Source organism: Monodelphis domestica, chromosome 3 (assembly GCF_027887165.1).
Source record: "Monodelphis domestica isolate mMonDom1 chromosome 3, mMonDom1.pri, whole genome shotgun sequence".
Taxonomy (NCBI): Eukaryota; Metazoa; Chordata; class Mammalia; order Didelphimorphia; family Didelphidae; genus Monodelphis; species Monodelphis domestica.
The window spans coordinates 142,652,359-142,672,196 of NC_077229.1; the positions used below are offsets into that span (position 1 = coordinate 142,652,359).

General features: G+C 39.2%; 1 protein-coding gene and 1 pseudogene across 1 annotated transcript in view; both read right to left on the reverse strand.

Annotated features, from left to right (window-relative positions):
- Nucleotides 1–19,838, reverse strand: part of DEPTOR (DEP domain containing MTOR interacting protein) — a 185,790-nt gene that overhangs the window by 74,412 nt on the left and 91,540 nt on the right. The gene's annotated exons all lie outside the window — the stretch shown is intronic.
- Nucleotides 4,478–4,627, reverse strand: LOC130458690 (U4 spliceosomal RNA; annotated as a pseudogene).

The following is a 19,838-nucleotide window of genomic DNA, read 5'->3' on the forward strand; positions in this document are numbered from 1 at the left end:
ATCTCACACTGTGCCATGGGTTGGAGAGACTTGAATCTGTCCTTTTTAGGAGAAGAATTTGGGTTATTTTGCCACTCCATAAAGGCTTTGTTCTTTTTGCTCAATGGGTCTTCAATAGCAGTGTTGTTCTCGTTGAACCAGTCCTGGTGGTTGTGTTGTTTGGGGCCTAGGACTGCCTTTGATGTTTCCTTCACTGTGTCTCTGAACTGGTTCCATTTCTCGGTTGAGCTTCCAGTGAGTGGTCCCTTGGCAGATAGCTTGTCGTCCAGACAGGACTGGAATGTTTGCAAATAAGATGGATCTCTAAGACAACTCACGTTGTAAAATGCGCAAACTATCTGGCCTCGTTTTGGATGGCAAGGCGCAATGTGCATTTGTAGAGTAGCTCTAACCAATCGGTGGTCTGTCCAGCATTCAGCTCCTCTCATGGCTCTGGTGATCTGTACATCCTCGATGTCTCGCCGGTGTACAATGATGTAGTCAATGAGATGCCACTGTTTTGATCGTGGGTGCATCCACGTTGTTTTATATTTGTTCGCCATTCTGAACACAGTGTTTGTGATGGTGAGTTCAAACTCTGAGCATTTGCTGAGTAGCAGTAGGCTGTTGTTGTTCATTTTGCCCACGTCGTGTTTGCTGAGCACTCCTTTCCATCTTTCATGGTCCTGGCCAACGCGGGTGTTGAAGTCTCCCAGTAGTATCAGCCTGTCATTGGTGGGCACTGAGTGCAGGACGGCACTCAGGTCAAAGTAGAACTGCTCAATGGTCTCCTCTGTGCTAGTCAGTGTTGGGGCATATGCGCTGATGATTGTGGCATACCGGTCTTTGCTGAGAGGCAAACGGATCTTCATGAGCCTCTCGCTGATGCCCACAGGGAAGTCTGGCAGCTGTTTGAGCAAACTGGTCTTGATAGTCAGACCAACACCGTGGATTCTGTCTTCATTTGAGGCTCTACCTTTCCAGAAGAAGGTGTATCCAGTGGTGGGTTCTCTGAGTGATCCCTCTTCTGGTAAGCGTGTTTCACTTAGGGCTGCGATGTCGATGTTATATCGTGCCAGTTCTTTACCAATTAGAGCTGTTCTTCTCTCAGGTCTTGGGGTATTCTCTCTATCAAGTAATGTCCTGATGTTCCATGCTCCTAGTAGGAGTTTCTTTGTATTTTTTCTTTGATTTCGACCGCTTAAAGGGATGACTCGCCAGCTGCGGTGTGCTGACCGGGTGTTTGTAGGGCAGGCCATGTCTGGGACACCTTTTCTAGTCCCCTCCCTTTATTAGGGTGAGCAGTGCTATCCTAGAGAGGGCTGCTCAGTCACCCAGGATGCTGCCGAACGTCCCTGCTGCCCACAGGGCTGAGCGACCACTGGTCCATGGGCCGCCGATGTGCAGGATCGTGACTACAACTGCCAGTGGTCACCTCCACCTGTTGCGTCGCCACTCCCCCATCCCTGCAGGTCTTGAAGAGGGTGGATGAGGTTAGGATAGATGAGTGTGCACAAAGACACTTGTGCGTGAAGGAGATTTAAGTGGAAAAGTCGATGCACAGAGACAGTCCCACTCTCTCGGCATTGGAAGCCTGGGTCCAGTGGCACGGAAAGTCGTTACGCCTGGAGACTTCCTCAGCTGCATTGGATGGCTGTGTTGTCTTTTGTGCTCCAACACGCCCTAAGCACTCCACAGTGCTTTGCTGTGTCGCCCTCTCAGCCATTGAACCTTCTTATTGGTTTCTTCCATCTGTTCAGCCGAAGCAGTCTTCACATGCTGGGTGAGCAAAGCCCTGGTTCACCAGGGGTCGACGACCGGATGATTGCAGATCTAACCATATTATAAATAACAAGAACATGACTGTCTGCTCTCATTAAATGATTCCTACTTGGATCAGTAATGGACAGTTTGTGTTAAATGCAGTTAGGTGGTGCAGTAGATAGAGTGCTAGATCTGGAGTCAGGAGGATCTGAGTTCAAATCCAGTCTCACATACTTACTAGATGTGTAAGTCTAGCCAACTCACTTAAGGCTATAGGCTTAAGTTTTGTAATCCAACAAATGAGCTGGAGAAGGAAATGGCAAACCCCTCCAGTATCTTTGCCAAGAAAACCCCAAATAGGAACATGAAATGAGTGAAATGATCAAATAGCAACAATACTGTTGTTTCATAGCCACAACCCTCCAGAAAAAGGGCTAATTCTTACCAACTCTAAGCTGTAAACAAATTGCTGTAGTCTCTAAACTATCAGGAAACTTTGAGAGTTCTTTGAGAGCAGGGCAAAACTTAATGTTTTTTTAACATGTGTGAAGGCAACTTTTAAATTTATGACAAGTAATGCTTTTGATAGTTCACTGTTTTCTCATTGACCTAGGACAGAAATGTAAATGATCTGTGTAGTCATGGGAGAGTTTCTCTTATGGCTGGGAAATAGCTTTTGGTCGTGATTGTAGCTCATGTAAATGACACATTATATGAAACTAAATATCTTTACTAAAAGTGGGGAATTTAGTAAAACATTGTCTTTTTATTTGGACAAAGGTTCCCCAGCTTGTAGAATTCTAGATCTTTTCATATATAATTAATTAAACATTCCCTAGCTCTTGAGTCAAGGAAAATTGATCCATATCACCCTCTAATGCCTGTAATATGGGCCAGTAAGGGAAGTTACACCCCCCTACACTGGTGAATTGGAGAGAGGGAGAGAAAGGGTTGAGAGAATGAGAGGGGAGAAGAGGTTGATCTTTCCCTCTCTTCCCCTTAGTGAAAACAACTTGAGTGTGTTTTCCTGAGGGACAGAGTATGTCTCCTCAGAGATTACTCTCTCTTATATGCCTAATACCTACATGACCTTGAGTAAGCTAGTTAAGTTCCATGGGCCTCTGTTTCCATACCTATAATGTGAGTTTGTTGTTATTGTTCTTCTTAAGTCATGTCTGATTCTTTGTGAACCCATTTGTGGTTTTCTCAACTAGAGTAGTTTGCCATTTCATTCTCCAGTTAATTTTACAGATGAGGAAACTGAGGCAAGCAGGGTTAAGTGACTTGCTCAGGATCACAGAGGTAGTAAATGTCTGAGGCTGAATTTGAATTCAGATCTTCTTGATTCCAGACCCACTGTGCCACCTAGCTGTTCTATAAAAGTGAATAGATTGTACTAGATGGTCTCTGAGGTTCCTTCCATTTAGATCTATGATCCTACAAGTCAGGGGTCCTTAACTTACGTCTATGGATAGATTTCAAGATGTCCCTGAACTATGATGGGGAAAACAACACACACACCCCTCTATTATTTCCTCCAATTGTGATTGTAAAGCATTATCATTCTGAGAAATGGTCCATAGGCTTTACCAGACTGCCAGGAAGACCAATGATACCAAAAACAAACAAACAAACAAACAAAAAAACCTTCCATATATTCTAAAGTATTATTACTCCTTTTAAGATATTTTAAATTATTTTTTATCTTTTTTTAAATCCCTTATCTTCCATCTCAGAATCAATATATTATAAAATATCATTAAGATTTTCTGATCACTACAGTTACAAATGTTCAGAAAAACAGGAAGGAAATTGCAAAGGTCAACCATTATTAAGTAATAGAAATTCTAAACATAGAGTGAAAGTCCAAATCAACAGGTGAACTTGGAAAAGTGAGTCTCCTCCTCCTCCTCCTCTTCTCTGTCTCTGTCTGTCTGTCTGTCTGTCTCTTTCTCTCTCTCGGAACTACACTAACTTTTCAGGTCTAAATTAATTATAATGGATAACTTTACTGCTTTATCCAATAATTTGGGGGGGTTTGGCCCCCTCTAGGCTGGGATGCTCTTACATATAGCAAAAGTCTGAATGCAGTGAGTTTGTACTATTTGGGGCATTTGGCTCGAGAGAGTGGCCATAAAAGCTTGTGGGAAGCAGAGCATGAAGACTGTTTTCAATGTGTCAGGGGCTGTCATGTGGAAGCAGAGAGGGTTAGGCTTGTTTGGCTTGCCCCCCACATGGGCACTAAGTGGAAGTTGCAGGGAGGAAAATTTAGGCTTAATATAAAGGAAAACATCCAATTAGAACAGTTCAAAAGAAGAACAGGGAAGTAGAGTGGATTTCACTGTAAGTCCTTTATTCATTCAACAAGTGTTTTTGGGTAAGGCACTGTGTAAGGTGCTGGAGATGCCAGGATATAAACAAAATATCCTTGCTATCAAGGAATTTGTATTCTACTTGGGGGGCAGGCAGGGCAGAGAATGTGATAAAACATGTACACAGACACATGAATATAAAATAATAAAAAGTAAATACAGGTGTCCCAAAAATCTTAGCACAGTTTCAAGTTTTAAACAACAAACTTCACTCAGATTTTTTGGGACCTGTTGTACATAATAATTTGGAGGGGGACAATATTACAACTGGGGAGTCAGGAAAGGTTCTATGGAAAAAACCGTTGAATTGAGTCTGAAAGGGAGAAAAGGCTTTCAAGAAGGAAGTGGATTCCAAGCATGGGTGACGTGTGAAAAGTCATGAGGGTCAGGGCTAGAAATAGAATATGGTGTGTGATAAATTACAATTAAGCCTATTGGGAAAAGTTTTCAATTAGCAATAATCTTGCCTCGGTTAGACCCCATTGCCTACGATACTGCCACTGCTCAAAGCTATAATTAAGCCTATTGGGCTAGAATGTGATGTATGGAGAACAAGAGATAAGAAATAAATCTGGAAAGACAGATTGGAGAAAGATTGTAAAGGGATTGAAATGTCAATAGGGAAGGTTTTGTATTTTATTCTACAGGCAACTGAGGAAAAGTGAAGCCTGTTGGGCAAGGGAATGGTGTGGCTTGATTTGTGCTTTAAAAAATAAATTAAATTAAAAAATTTTTTTAAATTCCAAATGTTTATAAATCCAAACAAAATAAACGTTTCCCTATATAAACACAAATGAGATCCCAGATTTCCAACATGTTTAATTTACTTTTTGTCATACCTACATAATAAATCCTGTCCACTAGTGCCCCAACCCCTCTCTATCCTCCCTGCATCACACAGGATATCATCATGGAAGCCAACATGTTCATACAAGTCTGTCCTGTTTTATCTTTCTGTTCACTTTTTGGAGGTAACTTCTCCGTTTGTTCTTCTAGTTGACCTGTGCTTTAAGAATATCATTTTGGTCGCTGTGTTGAGCTTAGGTTCAAAAGGGGAGAATCTGGGTTAATTAGAGCAAGTAAAAGGTTACTGGCCACAGAGGTGATGAGGTTAGGGCTGAACCCTTATTCTTGGGTGCTATGACTCTTTTAATATGGACTAAGGTCACATTAGCTTTCCGTGCTGACTCAATTAGCTAGGAGTCCTATTATCAGATAAAAATGCTACCGAGCCATGTCTGGCTCCTTTTGCATCTATGAAGCTGAATCTTTCATCCATGTGTAAGGCTTGAGGTTCATATGTAATAAGTTCCAGTATATCTGACCCAATCCAATGTTTTAGCCTCTTCAGATCTTTTTTTTTTTAACCCTTACCTTCCATCTTAGAATTAATACCTATGTAATGGTTCCAAAGCAGAAGAGTGATAGGACTAGGCAATGGGGGTTAAGTGACTTGTCCAGGGTAACACAGCTAGGAAGTATCTGAAATCCCATTTGAACTAAGGACTTCCCATCTCTAGGCCTGGCTCTCAATCCACTGAGCCATCTAGTTGCCCCCACCCTCCTGTATCCTAATGGGCCAAGTAAAAGAAACTATGTGCTTGGGCTTTATGCTTAATCCTGACTCAATTTAAACCTATATAATTCAATTTAGCAAATATTTATGAAGCATCTAATATATGAAGAATATTGTAGTAAAAAAGGTGAGATATAAAGTGTGAATTTTAAAAGTCTCCATCTTGGTCTAGCACCCAAAAATTGTGCACACCCACACTACACGGGCATGTGCTAGTCAATGACAAATCAGAAATAACTAACTGCCCACCTGGGCTGTCCTAAGCCAAGCTAGAGCCAACCATTGGCATTTGTGAGACACAGGAAGTGAGGTAGGGAATAGCCTCTGAAATTCGCTCACTTCCTGTGGAGAGAGCGAGACAGGAGTTGGTGTTAGGAGCTTGGACAGGGAGGACGCCTGCAGACAGCTTTCCTTCAGAGCGGTCACATGAGTTAAGGACTGATTCTTTCCACCTTGGCCCTTTTGGGCCTAAAACTCCCTCTGCCTTGGTCAGAGGTTGAGTAGCCCCTTTCCCTTTCCTCGTCTCTCCTTCTCTCCCTCTCCTTTCCCTACTCCCAGTGTGATTAAACCTCCATAAACTTCATTCTGACTTGAGTGTTTCATTTTAGGAATTTCATAAGTAAATTCCTTGGCGGCCATTGTTCAATATTACATAAATCCTGTAGCCACACTTTAACCATTACAATATTATAACCTCTCCCAGAAGCCTAAAATTTCTACCAGTACAAAAGTAAATACAATACAATCCTACTCTTCTAAATGGAGGGAACAACAAATACAAAAATAAGTTTTTTACCTTCTTTGTATGTAAACTGTTGTAAATAAATGTTTTATTTGTGATTAAAATGAAGACTGTTATCTATCTAAGAAAAATGGTCATTAAATCTCAGATCAGTTTTAAGTCCTAATAGTGAGAACATTTTTTCTTTTTGGATCCATTATGTTTAATAAGTGAAAATGTTGGCTCTACAAATAAGACTAAATGATAATTTTTTAAAATGATATGTTTGGGTGTTTTCTCATCTATAAAATCCAGATCTATGATTCTTTGACTGAAGAAATGCATTAGAGTGCAGAAAAGGAAGGTCTCAAGCACCTGAGCACATGAGGCATACGGTTTGTAGGAAAAGGAGCAGTCAGTTCACTCCATTGTCCTGTCTAGAATTTGCAAAATACAGCATTTCACCCAGTTCTTCTGACTATTCCCTTTGAACTGCCTCATTCTTAAGGCTCTCTTAGTGGTTGTTCACAGCAAAATGTTTTGATAATTGAACGCAGTCACAGCTCCTGAAGCTTTGGAAGAAACCAAGAGGCATTTTTTTGCTTCAGACATCAACAAGATAAATCAAAACTATGGCATGTTTACTGGTGCTGAAACAATATGGCTTTATTTGCGGTACCTATATAAACTTTACACTAATAATGCTTGTTATGACTAGTACTATACACAAACATGAGGAAAAGCAGCCCAAGAGCACACACACTGTGTGACAAAATACTAATCCTTCAGGAGGAATATATCTTTGTAAAATGTAAACCATCACCGCACCAAAGAATGATAGTGTGGTAAAAGGGAAAGTAAGCCATCTGGGAGTCAGGAGATCGGGGTCCTATTCCTGCCTCTGACAAGTACTAGCCAAGTAACATTGGATGAATCCTTTCACCTCAGCAGACCCCAAACTTCTCATCTTCCAAAGGCAGGTGTCAGGCTCATTCACCTCTATACAGTCCTTTTTCTAAGTTTGAATGTGCAGTGATTAGATGAAATTGATAGTCTAACCTTTAACTCAGGGGTCCATTTAGAAGAATCATCTGTATAAATTACCCAGAAAATAAATAAAGGAACAGAAATAAGGAGAGATTTCTCAAAGCATCTTTAGGTACAAGACCTTTTTCTATGGATATGTAGAAATAGTACTGACAGTCCTCCCCTAATATCTTCATTAGGGGATTGGGAGGACAATAGGTTCTCAAAGTTTAGGTCAGCAGAGTCCTACTAGACTAGAAAGTCTAGGACCGATAATGGAGTATATATCTTTCATCTAAGGATCTGCCTACCTAGAAACTTGTTTTGGTCATGACTCAGCTCAGGCACCAGCTGGCCATGATGGTGTTCAGGTAAAGGGGGCTGAAGATCAAGGTCACTGGCCCTGAGGAGGCTGAAGAATTGTGTAGTCAGGACATTAAAGGATGATCAGAGAGTTTGTGTGGAGAGGAAGATTGTTTCCCAGACACTCAATTACTGAAGAAGTTGGAAGAGTGAAATGACAATAACATTCTTTGTCTTTCATTTTCTTTTTTTTTTTTAATTTTTAAATTTTTCCCAGATTACATGTCTAAACAACTTTTAATATTTCTTTTCTGACATTGTGTAATCCATTTTTTCTCCCTTCTTCCCACTCCTCCCTCCCCCTTCTCCAAGAAGGTAATATGATATAGATTTTACACATAATGTCATACTATATATGTAGTATATATTTAATATATATAACTATGTATGTATTTCTGTTTAGCATGTTGTGAAACAAGATTCATTTTGCTTATAATAGAAAAAAATTCATGAATAATATCAAATGAAGAATGAGTATGTTTTAATCTGTATTTGGACTCCATCTATAGTGGATATTCTTTTTTTTTTTTTTAAACCCTTACCTTCCGTCTTGGAGTCAATACTGTGTATTGGCTCCAAGGCAGAAGAGTGGTAAAGGCTAGGCAATGGGGGTTGTGACTTGCCCAAGGTCACACAGCTGGGAAGTGTCTGAGGCCAGATTTGAACCTAGGACTTCCTGTCTCTAGACCTGGTTTTCAATCCACTGAGCTACCCAGCTGCCCCCTGGATATTCTTTTTTGTCAGGAGTCACTTGGAGTTGTCCTGGGTTGGCCTTGTTGATGACAGTTAAGTCGTTCACAGTTGATCATCATATACTATTGCTGGTACTGTGTAAAACGTCCTTCTGGTTCTGTTCATTTCACTTTGAATCACTTCATATTTGTCTTTCCCATTTTCTGTGTGTGTGTGTGTGTGTGTGTGTGTGTGTGTGTGTGTGTTCATCTTGTTTGCTGTTTCTAATGGCACAATAGTATTCCATTACTATCTTACACCATAATTTGTTCAGTCACTGACATCAAGGGTGATGTCTTGACTTATGCATCAATTTGATTTAAGTGAGATAGAGCTGCCCAGTCATCAGGCTCACTATCTCCTCCAAAATCACTGAAGTCCAGTGGCTTCAAGTCAAGATGACTGGTGATGTCCTGGGATAGAGTGGATAACTGGCTTCTTTGGTGTCTTAATCAACCTCTGAAAGCTCCAGGGCACCTGCTTTGGATGCCTTCCTGGAAATTGTTCTCACCTGCCCCTTCTACTAGGGGAAGTCTTCACATGCCTGGAGCAGACACCCTCTAACTCCCCAATGGGTCTGAGGCCTGGTTTTACTGAAGTACGGCCACTGCAGCCCCACAGTTTTTTGGAGTCACAGATGAGAGCTGGGTGGGAGGTGGACAACAAAGGTGAAAAACAGCCCTGAAAAGAGCCTTCACACTAGCAGTAGTCTTCCCTGTGTGCAGAGTAATATGTAAGGGACAGAGCTACACTCTGGGACTAGACAACAGACATTCCATTCCTGGATTAGCAGTATGGCCAAAGGCAAATCACCTAAACTGCCTGAGCCTCAAATGCATTTTGCACAATAGAGAGAGCCACTTTTGATAGTAACTGGAAACAAAAGTGTCCCAAATTCAAAGATAATCAGTACAAAGATAAAGTCCTTTTCAGGAAAGTGAGACTCTGACAGCCAACTTAATCACCCATCTCATTAGCAAACTTGGAAAGAGCAGAGTTTTCAAAGAGGTTGCCAACTCCTGAATCACAGTCATACCCTTACTCCACCCTCACCCCTAGCAATCTGTTCTTTGATGACTTTCACTAAACTCTTAAGCAAATCTCCTAAGATTACAGAAGAGATTCAAATTTAGATAGTCTTCTCTTCCCTTATACTGTATATAAATTGCCCAAAGCAGAGGGGAAAATTTATTTAGTTTTGTATGCTGATTGCATCTGAAAGTCATATTCAAACCTTGGGAGAATATTTTGGATGGGGAGACCAGTATCACAGGAGGTATTGGGAGATGAGCAAAGAAATCTCAGGAGGTGTAGAGGTAAGCAGTTTATGAAAACTACTTTGGATCTTTAAGAATAAAAAAAAATAAAGGAAGCCAAAAAAAGCTTTAAAAAAAGTAATACTGTAATAATTAAAAAGTCAACTCTCTTACAAGAGAAGAGGTCTCCACTTTCTAGAAGCAAAAGATTTGGAAAAATCAGAGTAACTCTAAGCCCAAAGAAGTAAGCAAATCCATTCATCAAAAGATACAAATTAAATATCTATAAACACACATGTATGTTGATGGTCAGTGTAGAAAAACATATTAATCTAAAAAAAGACACCCTTGAATATAGATCATAGTCCCTAAAATGAGATCTCTTTGAAAGAGATCCATCATTTTATCAATTTATTCACCCCTCTATCTACCCATCCTTCTATCTATCCATCCATCCTTCTACTTATTTATCTATCCATCCATTATCTCTTTATCCTTCTATCTATCCATTCTTCTACCTACTCATCATCTATCTATCCATTCTACCTATATCTATCTGTCTCTGTCTCTCTTTGTCTCTCTGTCTATCTATAGGTTAATATTAAAAAATAACATCAGTCACATTTAGTTTTATGAGATTAGGAAAATTTCCTAAAATACTATAAAATTAGAAACTAGAAAAATAATGACCAAAGACTAGCGGAAGGTAAATTATATTTACTAAAAAAATCCCTCAAAATGAGTTTGCCTTCCCATCATATTGAGCAGAGCCAACTCACTTTCTTTTACTTAAATTATTTTTATTGATATATTTTTAAACCATCATCAAAATTGTCCCCAGAATTCTTCCTCCACTTTCCTTCCCAGAGAGCCATACCATGTAATGAATAATATTTTTAAAGAAAAATATTTATTTACTATGTATCAGGAATTATGTTAGGCAATCGTTATAAATCTACACTACCAGAAGTCAATGGCAGTAAGACTAGCACCAAAAAGAAAAATGGTAAAAAAGCAGAGATCAGCAAATTGTGCTATAGGAACATAATGAAATACTACTCTGCTACAAGAAACAATAAATATGATGACTTCAGAGGAACTTGGAAATCTTCATATAAATTAATATAGAGTAAAATAAGCAGTGCCAGGAAAACAATTTGCATGATGAGATGACTACAATAATGCAAATAAAAATAATACTAAAAGTCAAATGAGATCTGATTAATTGTAATACCACTTCTTAGTCTCAGGGACCAGACGACTTAATACACCTCCATCCTCTCAATAGGAAAGTGGAAGACTATGGTTGTGGAATGGTGCATGGACTCTAAGTTGAGTAGATAAGTCAGCTGGTTTTGCTTTAAAGAGATAATTCAATTTGGCAGAGTTGAAGTGAACTAGAGGAAATTACTGTAATGTAAAATTAAAGGGCATCCATAAAACAAACAAAAAATCCCATTCTCATTCTTTACAACTCCCTAAAAAGAAGAGAGGAAATAAGAAAAGAAGGCTTCCAAGCAAATGAGTTAATGTTCAAGGTGACTGTTCTAAACCATCCATCTCTCAACTAAGAAATAAGGATGGAATTCAACAAGGAAAGATTGAACAAGATACACAATGGGTCATCATTTCACCTGAGGAGAAATGATAGATATAACTCAGAACTGAAAACCTGATTAGTCGAGCCACCACTTACTTAGCTCCTGGAAATTTTAATGATTAACTTCATTCAGCCTTTGTTCAAATAAAGTCCCATCCAAGGACCTAATTAGCCAGGTTTCTGCACTGTTGCCAGAGCTTTCTTATTAATTCATTGCTCCTTTCCCTCAAGAACCTAACACAGAGTTCACTGTGCGAATTGTTCTAGTCTGTCAAATTTCTGAAAGGTACAGTTTTCCACCTAATATCTTATGTGACGGACAATGCTTAAATCATGGTAAGACAATGGAAGTTGAAAAAGATATCAAAAGGACTAAATTGGGAGCCAGGAGGTTTAGAAAATACCCAAGTTTATGAAAACCAAGAATTTGTGCACATCTGTAAAATATATGTTGTTGTTCAGTTGTTTCAGTTGTGTGCAACTCTTTGTGACCTCATGTAGGGTATTCTTAATGAGACCCTGGAATACTTTGCCATTTCTTTCTCTAACTCATTTTACAGATGATGAAACTGAGGTAAACAGGGTTTAGTGACTTACTCAGGTGCACACAGCTAGTAAATATATGAGACCAGATTTGAACTAATGAATATAAGTCTTCCCGACTCCATCACTATGCCACCTTGATGCCATATAAATAATAGACATCTAAATGTTTGTTGGGCACCATGGATAGAGTGCTGGTCTTGAAGTCAGGAAGACTCATCTCTCTTAGTTCAAATCCTGCCTAGTACACCTACTAGCTATCTGATCCTCAGCAAATCACTTAACTCTCCCTCAATTTCTTCACCTGTAAAATATGCTGGAGAAGGAAATAGCCAAGCACACTATTATTTATGCCAAGAAAACCCTGAATGGGGTCACAAAGAGTCCAGCATAATTGAAACAACTGAACAACAACAAAGATGCTAGTTGATTTGAACCAAACATCACAGAAATTTGAGTGTTAGAAGGGACCTGTGAAACCACAGAATCATACAATGTTAGAACTGGAAAAGACTCTGTTGCTGCTATAAATCATATAAATAAGAGGTATGATTGATGACCTATAGTGTGCCTTTTTGTCTACAATATGGTGGCCTTTTGAAGTAGGCCAGCTCCCTCGTTTTACAGATGAAGAAGGTAGGGCCTAAAGTAGTGGAGTTATTATTTAAAAGAACACAGTTAGCAGCAGAGCTAGGACAAGAGCCCAGGTCTTCTGCTGCCCAACCAAGTGCTCTGTCCACCACACTAACTAATTCCTAATTACTCAAGAATATTTTTTTTAAAAATCAGAATAGTTAGAATGAAAGCTGAGGAGAAAGTGTCCCAAGTCCACTTTCAATATTTTAAAACTTCACACACAATCTTTTTTATCAAACTGCATAATATAATAAGGACACCATTTTTTCACTCACTTAATTTATGACTTCTGGGATCCATTCCAATTTGCTTTGTATTGTGGTTTAGTGGAACATTACCCCAGTGTTATTCAGCTGTAGCAAAGCCCAGGCAAAAGAATCTAGGTGCTTGGGAACGAGAAAGAGAACCAAACGCAGTTCCATGCAGATAAGGGTGAAAACAAGTCTGTACACACTTGTGTTGGAAAGCCTTAGATATCATGGGAAAGGAAAAAGTACCTATTCTCAGGAGAATCTGCCAAGGGAATAAATTCTCATGGGCACATACTGTAAATACCAACATTTATTCTTCCATAGACAACTCAACAACTATAAAACATTTTTTTCCCTTCTAAATTCCAGAGCTGAATACCTTCAATGAATATCTTGGATAGGCAATAAAGGACAATGACTGCCACCAAAATTGAATATGAGAAGAGCAGGAAGGATTGTATTTGGGAAATTGGATTTCTTATGATTGACTCTAAATTCCACTCTAAAACAAAGGGTCATTTTAAAATTTTAATTAATTAATTTAGAATATTTTTCCATGGTTACATGATTTATGTTCTTTCCCTCCCCCATCCCATAGCTACTGCACAATTCATCTTATTTCTTCAAGTTTCTCTTGGTGCCATCTTTGATTCCCCCCACCCTTTTTCTTTTTTTGCATATCATCTTATACCACTTATTATCCCAATCTCTTCCTGTGAATGATTCTTCTAATTACTATAATAGTGAATATAATTTTTGAAAGTTACAAGTAACATTTTCTCCATATATTAATATAAACAATTTGATCTTATAGAAGCCCTTAAAGAAGTTGGAATAAAAAATATTTTTCCCCTTTCCCCGCTCTTATTTACCTTTTCATGTTTCTCTTGATCTTTGTGTTTGGATATCAAACTTTCGACTTAGTTCTGGTCTTTTCTTTACAAATACTTGGAAATCTATTTTGTTGAATGCCCACACTTTCCCCTGGAAGTATATAGTCAATTTTGATGGATAGGTGATCCTTGGTTGAAGACCCAATTCTCTTGCCTTTCTGAATATCATATTCCAAGCCTTGTGGTGCTTTAGTGTGGAAGCTGCCAGATCTTGTGTAATCTTGATTGGTGCTTCTTGATATCTGAATTGTCTCTTTTTGGCTTCTTGTAAAATTTTCTCCTTAGTGTGGAAGCTCTTGAATTTGGCAATTACATTCCTGGGAGTTGTGTTTTGAGGATTTAGTGTAGAGGGTGTTCTGTGAACTCTTTCAATGTCTAGTTTGCTCCCTTGTTCAAGAATATCAGGGCAGTTTTCTTGGATAATTTCTTGTAGTATGATGTCAAGATTTCTGTTTATTTTTTGGTTTTCAGGTAGACCAAGGATTCTCAAACTGTCTCTTCATGTTCTGTTTTCCTGATCCATCTTCCTTTCAGTGAGATATTTTGTTTTCTTCTATTTTGTTAGTCTTTTGACTTTGCTTTATTAATTCTTGCTGTTCTGCAAGATCACTGGTTTCTAATTGCCTAATTCTGGTCTTTAAGGCCTGATTTTCTTATTTTTTATTTTTTTATTTTGATTTTCCTTTTCGGTTTGGTCTCTCCTGCTTTTCGTGGCTTCCAGCTGTTTATCCAATTGGGAATTCTTGTTGTTTAAACTGTTATTTTCTTTTTGAACTATTTCCCACTTTTTTTTGCCAGAAGGCTTCCATCTTTTTGATAAGCTCCAATTTAAATTCTTCAAGAGCTTATAGCCAATTTCCATTTGGGTGGGGGGGGGAGGTTTTGGCACATTTATTTGTATTTTCTCTTCTGCTATTTCCTCTGTGGTCTGGATTTTTCCTCCATAAAAATTATCCAGGGTCAACCCCATCTTATTATTTTTCTTGGAGTTGGGAAATTGTTCCTAGGCACTGTTTGCCATCACTATGGTGGTTTTTCCTTCCCTTTTCCAGTCAGAAATCTAAGTGAGGAGGGCAGGCTCTCTGTGTATGGAGCTAGGGAACAAGGATTTTGGCTGAGGCCAGTTCTGGAGTCTCTGCAGCTTCTGCTGTTTGCTGCCCTTCTCTGTGCTATCTCTCCATGGGAGCCCACGGTCTGCGCTCTTCAACCTGCTGGGGTTTTAGGTTTAGCTGCTCTCAGTGGTAGGTCTTTGGTGGTCTTAGTCAGCTGCCAAGGACCTAGAGGTGCCCCTCCCTCACTCACTGATTATATAGCGCCCTGGCTCTGACTCTGGTTCCTTAGGTGGGGTGGAGGAGGGTGATCAGCTTGCATTTTGGTGGAAACGTTTTCACCCCCTTATAGTGTGGAAATGCCCAAATCCCACCTACCTTCAATGCTGCACCCTATTATAGAGTCTACTTCATTCTTATGAATTTGGTTATTTTGGCCTTTTGAGGAAGTCTATATTGGTAGGTGTTGAGAAGAGGAAGAGTCCCATGTCTAGACTGCCATCATGTTTACCTGGTGTGAATTTTAAAAGTCTCCATCTTGGTCTAGCACCCAAAAATTGTGCACACCCACACTACACGGGCATGTGCTAGTCAATGACAAATCAGAAATAACTAACTGCCCACTTGGGCTGTCCTAAGCCAAGCTAGAGCCAACCATTGGATTTTGTGAGACACAGGAAGTGAGGTAGGGAACAGCCTCTGGAATTCGCTCACTTCCTGTGGAGAGAGCGAGAGGGGAGTTGGTGTTAGGAGCTTGGACAGGGAGGACGCCCGCAGACAGCTTTCCTTCAGAGTGGTCACGTGAGTTAAGGACTGATTCTTTCCACCTGGGCCCTTTGGGCCTAAAACTCTCTCTGCCTTGGTCAGAGGTTGAGTAGCCCTTTCCCTTTTCTCTTCTCTCCTTCTCTCCCTCTCCTTTCCCTACTTCCAGTGTGATTAAACCTCCATAAACTTCATTCTGACTTGAGTGTTTCATTTTAGGAATTTCATAAGTAAATTCCTTGGCGGCCATTGTTCAATATTACATAAATCCTGTAGCCACATTTTTAACCATTACAGTGCTCATAACCTCTCCCAGAAACCTAAAAATTTCCACCATTACACTGGAAGTCCCCAATGCACAATTCAACTGGGTTTTACAAGTATCATTGATCAAGGCCTATTTCCATATTATTAATATTTATGTTAGAGTGGTCATTTAGAGTCTACTTCCCCAAAAATATCCCCATCGAACCATGTGATTAAGGAAATATCTTTCTTCTGTGTTTCTACTCCCACAGTTCTTTCTCATAAGTCCCTCAAAATTGTCCTGGATCATTGCATTGCTGGTGGTAGAAAAGTCCGTTACACTCAATTGTACCACAGTGTATCAGTCTCTGTGTACATTGTTCTCCTGGTTCTGCTCCTTTCATTCTGCATCAATTCCTGGAGGTCATTCCAGTTCACATGGAATTCCTCCAGTTCATTATTCCTTTGAGCACAATAGTATTCCATCACCAACATATGCCACAATTTGTTCAGCCATTCCCCAATTGAAGGGCATCCCCTCATTTTCCAATTTTTTGCCACCAAAAAGCGCACAGCTATGAATATTTTTGTACGAATATTTTTCCTTATTATCTCTTTGGTGTAAAAACCCAGCGGTCACTTAGAGCCCTTTGGGCATAGTTCCAAATTACCTTCCAAAATGGTTGGATCAATTCACACAACTCCACCAGCAATGCAATAATGTCCCAATTTTGCCACATCCCCTCCAGCATTCATTACTTTCCTTTGCTGTCATATTAGCCAATCTGCTAGGTGTAAAGTGGTACCTCGGAGCTTTTATGATTTGCATTTCTCTATTATTCATGTGCTTATTGATAAGTTTTAATTTCTTTATATGAAAACTGCCTATTCATGTACTAAGTGTAATTTTTTAAAATACCAATATTCTTCTGGTGATTGAGTGTCATATATCATAATCTTTGAAGAATTAGTTGGAGGTCACTGAGGAACCACAGAAAGAGACATATAGTGGGCATGATTAGTTTGTAGCAAATTGTCAATGAAGAATTGCAAAGAAGTGACCCAGAACATTGGGGTCCAATTCAAATAGAATACAGGGCCACTAAACTGTATATAAGAATCTCTGTGGGCCTCATATTGACTTAGAAAATTACACAGTAATATTATGTTCTATTGTATTTTTACTTATTTTGTTAAATATTTCCCAATTATACTTTAATCTGGTTCAACACATTAGTGTTGTATGCTGCTGGTGGCTTGTGGTGTTTGGTACTTTTGGTCTTTATCCAAGTAAGGGAGGAACAGAAAAAGAGGTGGGCCAGACATCTAGCCAGAGCTAATATCTGATAGACAGAAAGTTCATGTACTCCATTGGTATCTCAGTAATGTGGACACAGTAAAGAGCTTTGTCCTATTAGGGGAGGCACTCCCAAGAGGATACAGTGGATGATATAGACAGTTATAGATGTTTTATTGTCTGAACTACTGAAAAACGACTGCCTACATGAATTAGATCACAGATCTATCAAAGTAATTATGAATATGCTTTATGACCATTTGTTAGAAAATAAACATCATTAATTTATACATATATTAGGTGTTCTGCTATGTGTTATGAATTCAAAGATGAAAAATTCATAATCTTTGGTTCTAGAGAATCAACATGCTATTGGAAATTGAGGGGATAGTTATTATTTGGGGAATAACTGAACAAGTTATAGTATATTTTTATGTAAGAAATGACAAGAAGGATGATTTCAGAAAAACTTGGAAAGATTTACATAAATTGATGCAAAATAAAGTGAACAGAACCAGGAGAAAACTATACATGCTAAGAGCAATTTTGTATGATGAATAAGTGAATGACTTGGCTATTTCAAGCAATACAGTGATCCAAGATAATTCCTAAGAACTCATGATGAAAAATGCCATCTGCCTCCGAGAAAGAACTAATGGCATTTGAAAGCAGACCAAAATACACTTTATTTCACTTTCTTCATTTTTAGGAGATTTTTGGTTCAAATTCTATTCCACAGAAAGACTAATATGGAAAAATGTTTTACGTGATTGCAAATGTAAAAATCTTTATCAGACTGCACTGTCTCAGGGAGACATTTGTTAGAAAATAAGAGAGGAGGCAAGGAGAAAGGAAGGGAGGGACAGAATTTGGAATTCAAATTTTTTTTTAAAGAAAATTCATTGTTTTTTACATGTATTTGGAGAACAATAAAATATATCTTAAAATTATCAACATTCTTTTAAGGGAAATAGAAGTAAAACACAGATAAGAACGATAGAATAGAATAGAATGGTGGCAAAAGAGAGATCAAGATAAAGTAATACAGAAAAATTTAAATAGCTAGTTGAGGAGGAAGGAATCTGGAAGAAAAATTGACTTAGGGACAAAGAATACCTTTAAGCATACCTGAAAGTTTAATGATAAATATTAAAATAGACTTACAGAATATCAGAATTGGAATCAGAGGTTGTCTAATGCAACTGATATCTGAACAACAATTGTATCTATCTACAACCTCACAAGTGGTCATCTAGTCTAGTTAGTGACCTACTCCAAAAATGAAGGTTTGAGCATGTCGCTGTCATGCTCCATAAACTGCAGTGGCTTCCTATTACCTCCAAGATCAAATATAATCCTCTTTATTTGTCCTTTAAAGCATTTCTCAACTTGACTCCAACCTACCTTATGAGCATTATTTCAGATAACTCTCCTTTACACATACCATCACACAGATAAACTAGCCTTACTGATCCTCATGCATGGCATTCTGTTTCCAGCCTCTGTGCTTTTGCACAGGCTATTCTCCTGGCTTATAATGCACGCACTCCTCACTTTGCCTCCTAGGTATCCCTAGTGTCCTTCAAAGCTCAATTTGAGTGCTGCTTTGTGCATGCAGTCTTTCCTGAAGCCTTCAGTTACTAATGCCTTCCCCTCCGAACTGTCTTCTATTGATTTTCTAGGTATTTTGTTTATACTGGGAACTCCTTAATGGAAAAAAAAAATTGTTTCCCTTTCACCTCAGTATTCCTAGTACCTATCACAATGCCTAGCACATCTGTTGTTTAGCTGTTTTTCAATCATGTACAACTCTTTATGACCCCATCTGGGGTTTTTTCTTTGGCAAAGATACAGGAGTGGTTCCTTTTCTAGCTCATTTTTACAACTGGAGAAATTGAGGCAAGCATAGTTAAGTGACTTGCCCAGGGTCCCGAAGTTAATAAGTGTCTGGATCTGGATTCGAACTCGGGAAGATGTGTCTGAAAGCAGGACCAGAACTCTATCCCCTCTGAGCCACCTCCCTCAGCCTGCAGCAGGTTGTTAATAAATGTTTGCTGAATTGAATGAATAGATGATACTAGTGAGAGCCAGTAACATAGCACAGCATGGTCCAGCCTCACACATGGCATCCAGAAACAAACAAAAAAGTCTTCCATCTCCCAGGCTCCAATTTCTTGCTCCTGAATATCCATCCTCCATACTGCTGTCTAAATGATCTCATTAAAGAACAAATCGAAGCAGAGCCAAGGCGGTAGGAGAGGAAATATTAAGTAAGCTTAGCTCTCCTTCCACATCTCTTTGATAAAGATCTAGAGCAGCGAGAGCAAACTCAAACAGAAATGGAGGTGAGGCCTCTAAACCATGCAGAAAGACCCCTGATGGTTACATATCAACTCACAAATCCACACAGGTTTATCTACCTTTTAAAAAAAATTAATATATCAATAAATCAGAAAAATCAGCTAAAAACTATATTTTAGTGTGGTTCCGGCTATATTGAGGAGTCTTGCAGGCTGCATGTGTCCTGTGGACGACAGCTGTGATATCCATGATGTAGAAAATGCAGCAAGCCACATTCTGATCAGGGAAGCTAACAAGTCATGGTGAGTCACTTTTCTAGCTTCAGGTGCCTTAGGGAGACAGACAGAGGGGGCTGGTCAGGAACACAGGGCTGTGGTGGCAGCAGTCCACTGCCCGAAGACTAAGAAAGGGCCAAGATAGGGTACCAAAACGAGATCAAAATGATGCCTGAGCAAGTAGTGAATTCAGGAG